Consider the following 9,548-nt stretch of genomic DNA (forward strand, 5'->3'; position numbering starts at 1 on the left):
AGCTTTGTTACTTTTTCCCCGTTCAGGTTCATAATTTCACTAAATCGCTTGATGGCAAGAACTTCGCAGGAGCAAGTAATTTCCATTAGCAATTCGTCCTCCATAAGTGAGATTTCAACGTTGTTGATGACGCCTTGTATACTAGTGAAGAACTTTGGAATATAGGCCTTCAAATTTGCTTTGCGTATGAAAGGACACAGTCTCAGTTTTCAAACGGTTTTCCTCTGCTGCCGTAATATTAATAATGGCTCATATTCCCAGCTAATAAAATTGCCCAGAGCCATAGCATGGAACCTGCCTATGTTTCCGTCTCCACTTTCAAGAAATAAGGTTCAAAAATGGCTCTGAGCACTATGCGACTTAACTTCTGAGGTCATCAGTCGCCTATAACTTAGAACTAATTAAATCTAACTAACCTAAGGACATCACAAACATCCATGCCCGAGGCAGGATTCGAACCTGCGACCGTAGCGGTCGCTCGGTTCCAGACTGTAGCGCCTAGAACCGCACAACCACTCCGGCCGGCCAAGAAATAAGGTAAAAGGACCTTAATCGCTAATTGCGTAGAAGTTAGCACTGCGACTTACATGTTCGTGGGTGATGATTCCATCTTGGAAAGCGTCGACACGCAGCACTTTCTTCACTTTGTATCGTTGGTCGTCATGTCCTACAGCCTCCGCGCAGTCCCAACTGCGAGAGCTGTGAAACATGTTGCTGGGTGTCTGCGTTGTGGGATGATTGCGTGGTGAGCAATACACTGATGAGTACATGAAGTGCATCAGTATCCATTGCGGCACTGTCAGGTTGGTTTGGCGAAGTTTGTAGAGCAGGGGAGCTGCAATCGCCACCGTCCATGGGTGGGACTGCAGTGTAGCGAAAGTTTTAAGGATTTGGTAGAGCCTTTGGAAGTACACTGAGATGACAAAAGTTATGGGACACCTCCTAATATCGTATCGGACGTCCTTTTGCCCAGCGTAGGGGAGCAGCTCGGCGTGGCGCGGACTCAACAAGTAGTTGGAGTCCTCTAGAGAAATATTGAGCCTTTCTGCCTCTATGACAGTCTATGATTGCGAAGGATCTTGTGCACGAACTGACCTCTCGATTATGCCTCACAAATGTTCGATGGGATTCATGTTGGGTGATCTGGGTGGACAAATAATTTTCTAGAATTGCCTGGAATGTTCTTCAAACCAACCACAAACGACTGTGGAGAGGTGAGAATTCCATCGTTGCTTGATGACATTAAACCCATGAATGGCTGTAGGTGGTCTCTTAGAGCCAAACATAATCATTCCAGGTCAATGCTCGGTTGAGTTGGACCAGAGGACCCAGTCCACTCCATGTAGACACAGCCCACATCACTATGGAGCTACCATCATCCTACACAGGGCCTTTTTGGCAACTTGGGTCCATGGCTTCGTGGGGTCTGTGCCACACTCGAAGCATAGCATCAGCTCTTGCTAGGCCACAATTTTCCAGTCACCTAGGGTCCAACTCATATGGTCACTAGCCCAAGAGAGGCGCTGCAGGCCATGTCGAGTTGTTAGCAAAGGCACTATCGTTCGTCGTCTTCTATCATAGACAACTGACGCCAAATTTCGCCCCACTGTCCTAACGGATACATTCACCGTACCTCCCAGATGGATTTCTGCGGTTGTTTCACGCAGTGTTGCTTGTCTGTTAGCACTGCCAACTCTACACAAATGCTGCTGCTGTTGGTCGTTAAGTGAAGGCCGCTGGCCACTGCATTGTCCATGGTCAGAGGTAATGCCTGGAATCTGGTATTGTCGGCACACTCTTGACAGGATGGATCTCGGAATACTGAATTCCCTAACGATTTCAGAAATGGAATGTCCCATGCGTCCAGCTCCGACTACCATTCCGCGTTCAAAGTCTGTTCATTCCCGTCGTGAGGCCATAATCGTGTCGGAAACCTTTTACATGAATGACGTGAGTACAAATGACAGCTCTGCCAATGTACTCCCCTTTTATACCTTGTGTACGTGATACTACTGCAGTCTGTACATGGATTTTGTCACCTTATTGTACAGCAAATACTGGTACAGACTATCACTGTTTACAATGAGCGTGTGCAATAGCCGAGTGGGAAGTGTTTCACCGTTTTAGCGCGCCAGTGACCTCCCTTCCGTATCTCGGAGTGAACTGTACCCTACACCTTGGGAACAGGGGAGGGGTGGGGAGGGGGGGGGCGGGGGGGATGCCCTGCGGCAGCAACGAAAGTCAGGAGTACGGCATAATCGACCACCTCAGCTTCACAATTCTCGCTAACCAGTATACTGGTAAGCGGTAAGGCTGCTCCAAGACGATCACGAAACACGACAGTTATGCCAAAATCTACGAAAACACCCGAGGGAGACCACTAAGGTGGCAATACGAAGGTAAAACGCTCCTCAAATGCGTCAGCTGTCTCTGCGAGTACATTTCTCTGAAAACGTATGGTGTGTATGGTTGACAATCAGTTTATTGGGCCTGTTGTGTCTTACTGCATCGTTTTACAGGGGCCCGTTATATACACTTTCTTGAAAATGAGCATCCAGCGTTATTGGAAGGCGTTCCTCTGGCCACAAGAATGGATATGTTCTTTCGTCATGTCGGGGCCTCGCACGTTCTAGTCATCATGTAACACACCATCTAAACCTAACATTCCCAGGAAGATGAAGCGACTTCAGTGGTGAGGTTCTTGACCACCAAGGTCCCGAAACCTTGTTCCTTTACAGTTTTGTGTGTGTGTTTGTGTGGAGGGGGGGGGGGGCGGTGAAAGGCGAAATCTATAAAGAAAAAGTGAACACAAGGAAGATTTGAACATTTGGATGATGAGTAGTGTTCACGAAAGAACGCCAAGGCGACCTCAGAAGAGCTAGAAGTAGTGTTGTCAACGGAATTCGAAAGGGCACTGAAGTCGGAAGTGTAATTTATGAAACCCAACTTTGAACTTAATCGTTCACCTTTGCTTAACACCTTCTGTAAGTATTTGCTTAGCCAGCAGCCTTACCGCAGTGGTAAAACCGGTTCCCGTCAGGTCACCGAAGTTAAACGCAGTCGGGCTTGTGAAGGACTTGAATGGGTGACCATCCGAGTCTGCCGTGCGCTGTTGGCAAGCGGGTTGCACTGACTGAGTCCTTGTGTGGCCAACTGAGGGCTACATGGTTGAAAAGCAATGGTCCCGGTCATGAAAGCTGATAACGGCCAGGAGAGCGGTGTGCTGACCACATCCCCCGCCATATCCGCATCCGGTAACCCCTATAGTCTTAGAACGACACGGCGATCGGTCGGTACCGTCGGGCCATTCAGGACTGTTCAAACAGACTATTTATTTAGGTTACATTCTAATAGTTGCATTTCTATAGCCAATGAAAACTGGATGTGTGGTAGGGGTAATGTTTTATTCAAATTATTCTACGCTACCATAGCCTAAAATATTTACTATTCCTCTTAAAACAGCCTGTATATACTTTTGACGATTCGAAATTCAGTTAATGAAATTTGTCTTAATTTACTTCTACTGGACACATGGCAATAAGACAGTGGCACACTTATCTTCCCGAAACACACAAGCCAGAGCATCCACTCTGCGTAAAAAGTGCCCAGGAGATAACAAACATTTTATCAGGGACATTATACAACGTGAACATGAACCCCAATGAAAATTTCTGGGGTTGCTCAGGCATATTTTCTGAGTATTTTGTTATAAGAGACACATGGTCTCCGGTGGTTCGTCACAGAGTAATTGTATTTCATTTAATTTCTTTCCACAGTTTGTCTTCGTATCTGTATTGCACTGAAAATATCTGCCCAAAAGGGCAAGTGTCGGAGGTATGCACAGTTTGTCTTGTTTGGAAAAAAAATCAAAATGGTTCAAATGGCTTTGAGCACTATGGGAATTAACATCTGAGGCAAAATTATTTATTTTTTCTTCAAACCCACGACTTTCCCCACATCGGAACAAGCAGAATTAAAAACTCTGTCGACCAGTGCAAACCAGAGCTTTCTACGACAATTATATCTCCGGCCATGCGCGTTTGAAAATGTTCTAATTTTTGCCAAGCTGCGAAGTGCGCATGGACAAAGATGATAACCTGAATTCTCCCGTATTATGTTTCAGTGCACCTATGTCTGCCTTTCTTCTGCTGATGGATACCAAGGGTTCATTATACGTCTCTCTCCATTTCATCAGATGAAGGTGGATGGATGAGGCTTCAATTTCCTTCACTAATGGGTCTTAAATAGTCCTGTCAGTACATTTTCTTCATTTAAAAAGTCTTTCCAATCGTACACCATTTCCTGACAGACTCTCTCCAAAATGGAAGCTGGTGGTTTCATTGCAGAATTTTCATTCAAGCTGATGAAGTCCTCTGGGCTTTCCATCCTTTGTTTCAAATTCCCAAGATCAACATTCTAAGCATATTCCAGGTATGGATGACCTCGTTCTGTAAATGTGATCTTGTTGTTTTCCAACCCATGTACGTTATTATGAATGACGTCGAAACTGAAGCGAAAAATTGTGAAATTCTTATTTTGCCATCCGGCAGAGTCGCAGAAGTTCTTGAAGTTCTTCAACGTTATCTAGATATTTCATAACGAACTGAAAAAGAAATGATACTACCTCGTTAGGACCATTCTTGACAATACTCTCATGGTATCATAGAAAACTGACTACCCCGTAAAGAGAATGCGGATTTAGAATGAATACATTGATAGCTGACGTTTATAACATACATTGTTCGTAGTTATATATGGTATTGAGACATTTTTAGCATAATCTATACGAATTGATTCCATCTTCTCCTTTTACATAGCTTAGTGTCTTGCATCTCTTTTGCATTGGTGGAATGTTTCAGCATTTCTTTTGTGAAGAACTTTAATGGCCGTTAACATTTTAATTTCTGCTTTATCTTTTTCTAGGTAAAGTGCTTTTAATTTGGATGATAATTCATCATAATGAGCGCACATTTCAAACATACATTGGAGCGAAATTTCTGCGGTCGCACGATCGTCTGCGAAGTTGCAGTTGACTTACCTGGGTTTTTCGCTGGAAATTTTGACTTACCTGGTTTTTTCTGGAAAAATTTACTTACCTGGTTTTTTTCTTTGGAACAAGTGACTTACCTGCTTACTTTCCTGTGCCCCAAAAATTTAAGGACAGATAAATCCATGTCTAAGCTATTTTCATTGCTGTTTCACGCTGCTAAAAACTAATTCGGTTTATTCCTTCGACCCTTCATTTAGTAGTCAAAAAACATCATGACAGTTGTTTATTACTTCAAACAGTACTGAATGACAATCAAATACCACGTTCATTCAACTACAAACTTTGGTACACAGTTCCGACTAACGATACTGCTGGATCTGAGCTGTGATGATGCTGCTATTTTAGTCGGCTATCAAAGAGTGGGCCGAATGCTGCTGCACTCTGTAGACTTCCAACAGCGGCGGCAGCATTCAGAACCTCTTCACTGCGCGTCTTCGTCGACGTCTCTCATTCGTGGATGGGTCGGGCAGCGACTGCCTTTAGCTTGTGGTTCCGTTGTGAGGTACCAACTTTACTATGTGACCTCATTCTTCGGACAACGCCACAGAATGCAGACCTGAAAAGCTGCATGCGGAGAAAGAGTACAGTGTCACAATAACGTTGACCAGTGAATGTATCATGTTCAAAGATTTGCAGGTTAGTATGCCCATGCAACGTTATGCTTCCCACATTGTAACAGTTGGATCACCAAAATGATAATGTTCGACAGTGTTCGTGGGTGCATTATATGTTCATACTGCGGCGGGGTGGGTTTGTAAATGGGGCGTAAATGTTTGTTCACTGGCTCTCGTCGTACTGTTCACTAAAAAAGTTCCACCTACCTCAGTACGGCGTCAGATCACCAGCCCGTTTCTCTGCATACGTAGATACTGTTCAGACGGCGTTAAAAGCAGCGTTGAAGAAAAACACCGTCAATACTTACGTTTGCAAAGTCCGCGTAGACTCTGGTAGCAAACTATCCTGTAATACCCTATAACAATTTTCGGGTGGAGGGCGATTGCTTCATCTCTTTAGAAAAAAGTCAAAATTCTGCAACGAGTTCTTTTATTTCTTTAGGTTCAAAATAAACACTTGCCGTCAGCCCGTACTTAGTTAACGAATAATGTCACTGTCCTCAGCTCGCAGTCCAGATATCCCAGTACACACGCAAGGCAGCCAGAAATCTACTTAAGTTCGACCCGAATTATTACACGAATTACAGTCATTACTCTGCTACAATATATGAGTTTCACATTCGGTCCTTTTCAGTGGATTTCTAATAAAGGAACTGCTCGCCAAATATTCCATAGACGAATATGAAACATGCCACGCGGAATTTCACAAATGCCGAAAGTTCATACGCGGTTCTCTTTCCAGCAAAACAATCCAAAAACTTTCAAACTTCATAAAACTGTCAGTAAATGCAACTGCTATTACGGTCACACAATCTGGACGCGGGAAGCCAATTATTTCTTCACTTTACACATAATAAAGACGGAAGCGTTCAACATGACCTGCACGTCCGATAGCTGACTAGCGACTCCTCTCCATGCTGCTCCCCTCAGAGCCTATAACTACCTGCAATGCTCGGGAAACGCTTAAATCTGATTGGTTGTCCAAAATGACCAGCCAATCAAAACAATCCTTCGAGTTCTTCTTATGCCAATAAACATTCACTGATGCATTTACGTCACTTCATCATGCAAATATTAATAAAATGTTTAACAAAATCAAACGAAAAGAAAACAAATCTTGAAATAACTTTAGGAAACTATTACTCTGCACATGGCTATTCTGGCTGTCTTCTTACAAATGCAAGTGCCCTTGGACATACGTCATCAGCACGGTGGGGAAATTACATTTTTCATTGCAACTTGTTTGCTTAACGCTTTCCCATGACGTAGTTACGTAATGTTTAACATGAGATAATATTGAATTTTTCGTATGTCCCACATACACACTCTCACTCATTCTCATTTACTCACACAACAACACATTAAATAAAGACTGATCTTTTCTGAATTTTATGTTACGAAAATGAAAAATAGTTAACGTTTTTAATTTTGAAAATTCAAACAAATTGACCTAACATTTTGTGAACTTCAGTAATGATTCCAAATGATACTAAAAGACAAATTGTTATGAATCCGAACTGACTTTAATCATGCCGGCCGCGGTGGCCGTGCGGTTCTATGCGCTCCAGTCCGGAGCCGCGCTGCTGCTGCGGTCGCAGGTTCGAATCCTGCCTCGGGCATGGGTGTGTGTGATGTCCTTAGGTTAGTTAGGTTTAAGTAGTTCTAAGTTCTAGGGGACTGATGACCACAGCAGTTGAGTCCCATAGTGCTCAGAGCCATTTGAACCATTCTTGACTTTAATCATACAAGTGTCGGTTTGGGGTGTTTTAGGTAATTTTCTCTAAATCTGAAACTATGCCAGCTAGAAATCTGAGAGCTTTACACGATCTTCTTTCTAAAAACAAAGAACAATATATTGCTTTTAACTAAATTGAATAATATTTAATATAGTTTATTTAGATTCTTAGGGGCTCCAATATTATGTCGCTCAAACTAACACAGGTTGTGCATCCCAGGGCTAGGCTAGCGGCAGGTGCGAATGAGTCACGCTAAGATACATGCGGCTTTTTCTCTCACCGCCAACGGCTCCTAAGCTACGAGCCGTACTGCAAAGTAGTGCAATAAATGCTATTGGATATTGATTCGCGACGTTACAGCACCTCTCGCCATATAAGGAAAGGTAATGTACCCAAGAACATTGTCAAACGTGATTGTGCGATTGCATAAAATTGCGTAGGTGGAGAAGGTCTTGGAACGAGAGGATATCCGGCGAATGGGCTGTCATGCCCATTCCCCAGACTTCTTCACAGAGCGCACGTGGGATGCTGCGATGCGTTGAGGAGACGTTATGAAGCACGTCCACATGCCCCAGAGACCATCCAGCAGCAGTCAACCGCCGTGGTTGAGGAATGGAACACCCTACCACAAGAACTCCGCACTACCCTTGTGACCAGCATGGGATCACTGCCGTCCACGGCGATCACACATCCTATTAAGAACCATGCCCGCCCACCCACCCACCCACCCACCCACCCGCCCGCCCCCTTTTGTTTTTAATGTCCAGAAGACCATCATAAACCGCCGTGACTTCAGTGTGATAATATTTTCTTCGCATGAAAATGTTTATTTCTGTTCCTGTCATTGAGTATCTTCTGTACTATACAGTAACAGTTCTTTCTATGTATGGTCCAAGTTTCATCTAACTATGTAGCTTGGCAGTGAAAAATCATGCAAAAGTTACTTTCGACCTTAAGTTTTGCACACCATTGAATATACACGAATATGAAACTGATATCGTCTAAGTGGACCACAGCATAGAAAAAATACAGAAGGCAAAAGTTTTGGAAGTCCAATCCCTGGCTAGCTCAATGCTGTAATTTGTTGAACCTTCTGCGACAGTATTAATTATTCAGAACGCGCTAGATCAAAATGAAACTAAGAAGTAGTTAAAATATGTCATTCACGAGGGTGAATTTGTAGATAACAGAAAACTGACAAAGTAACAAAAGCGAAAAACCAGTTAGAGAGGATACTCAAGAAGAAACTGAAGAGCTCAAAGAAAATGTAGAAAATATTTTAGATAACTGTAACGTAAATGAAAATAGTTGGAAGACGGCGCATCAGATGAAGACAGATATTTCTCAGTAGCCTTTTTCTGTTACAGAAAAATCTGAGGGTTGAATTAATTGAAATAGGAAGTGAAACATTTCAAAAAAACGATGGACCATTTTCACTACTGGCCATTAAAATTGCTACCCCAAGACGAAATGCAGATGACAAACGGGTATTCATTGCACAAATATTTTATATTAGAACTGACATGTGATTACGTTTTCACGCAATTTGGGTGCATAGATCCTGAGAAATCAGTACCCGACTGCTACGGTCGCAGGCTCGAATCCTGCCTCGGGCATGGATGTGTGTGATGTCCTTAGGTTAGTTAGGTTTAAGTAGTTCTAAGTTCTAGGGGACTGATGACCACAGATGTTAAGTCCCATAGTGCTCAGAGCCAAGCCAAATCAGTACCCAGCCGGCAGCGGTGGTCTCGTGGTTCTAGGCGCGCAGTCCGGAACCGTGCAACTGCTACGGTCGCAGGTTCGAATCCTGCCTCGGGCATGGATGTGTGTGATGTCCTTAGGTTAGTTAGGTTTAAGTAGTTCTAAGTTCAAGGGGACTGATGACCACAGCAGTTGAGCCCCATAGTGCTCAGAGCCATTTTTTGAAATCAGTACCCAGAACAACCACCTCTGGCCGTAATAACGGCCTTGATACGCCTGGGCATTGAGTCAAACAGAGCTTGGATGGCGTGTACAGGTACAGCTGCCCATGCATCTTCAACACGATACCACAGTTTATCAAGAGTAGTGACTGGCGTATTGTGACGAGCCAGCTGCTCGGCCACCATTGACGAGGCGTTTTCAGTTGGTGAGAGATCTGGAGAATGT

The 9,548-nt window shown here is 43.7% G+C and overlaps 1 pseudogene; it reads left to right on the plus strand.

The window, feature by feature from the left end:
* The first annotated feature begins 2,999 nt into the window (after positions 1–2,999).
* Positions 3,000–3,118, plus strand: LOC124723722 (annotated as a pseudogene).
* Positions 3,119–9,548: the final 6,430 nt, after the last annotated feature.

The sequence above is a fragment of the Schistocerca piceifrons genome, chromosome X (assembly GCF_021461385.2).
Source record: "Schistocerca piceifrons isolate TAMUIC-IGC-003096 chromosome X, iqSchPice1.1, whole genome shotgun sequence".
Classification (NCBI taxonomy): domain Eukaryota; kingdom Metazoa; phylum Arthropoda; class Insecta; order Orthoptera; family Acrididae; genus Schistocerca; species Schistocerca piceifrons.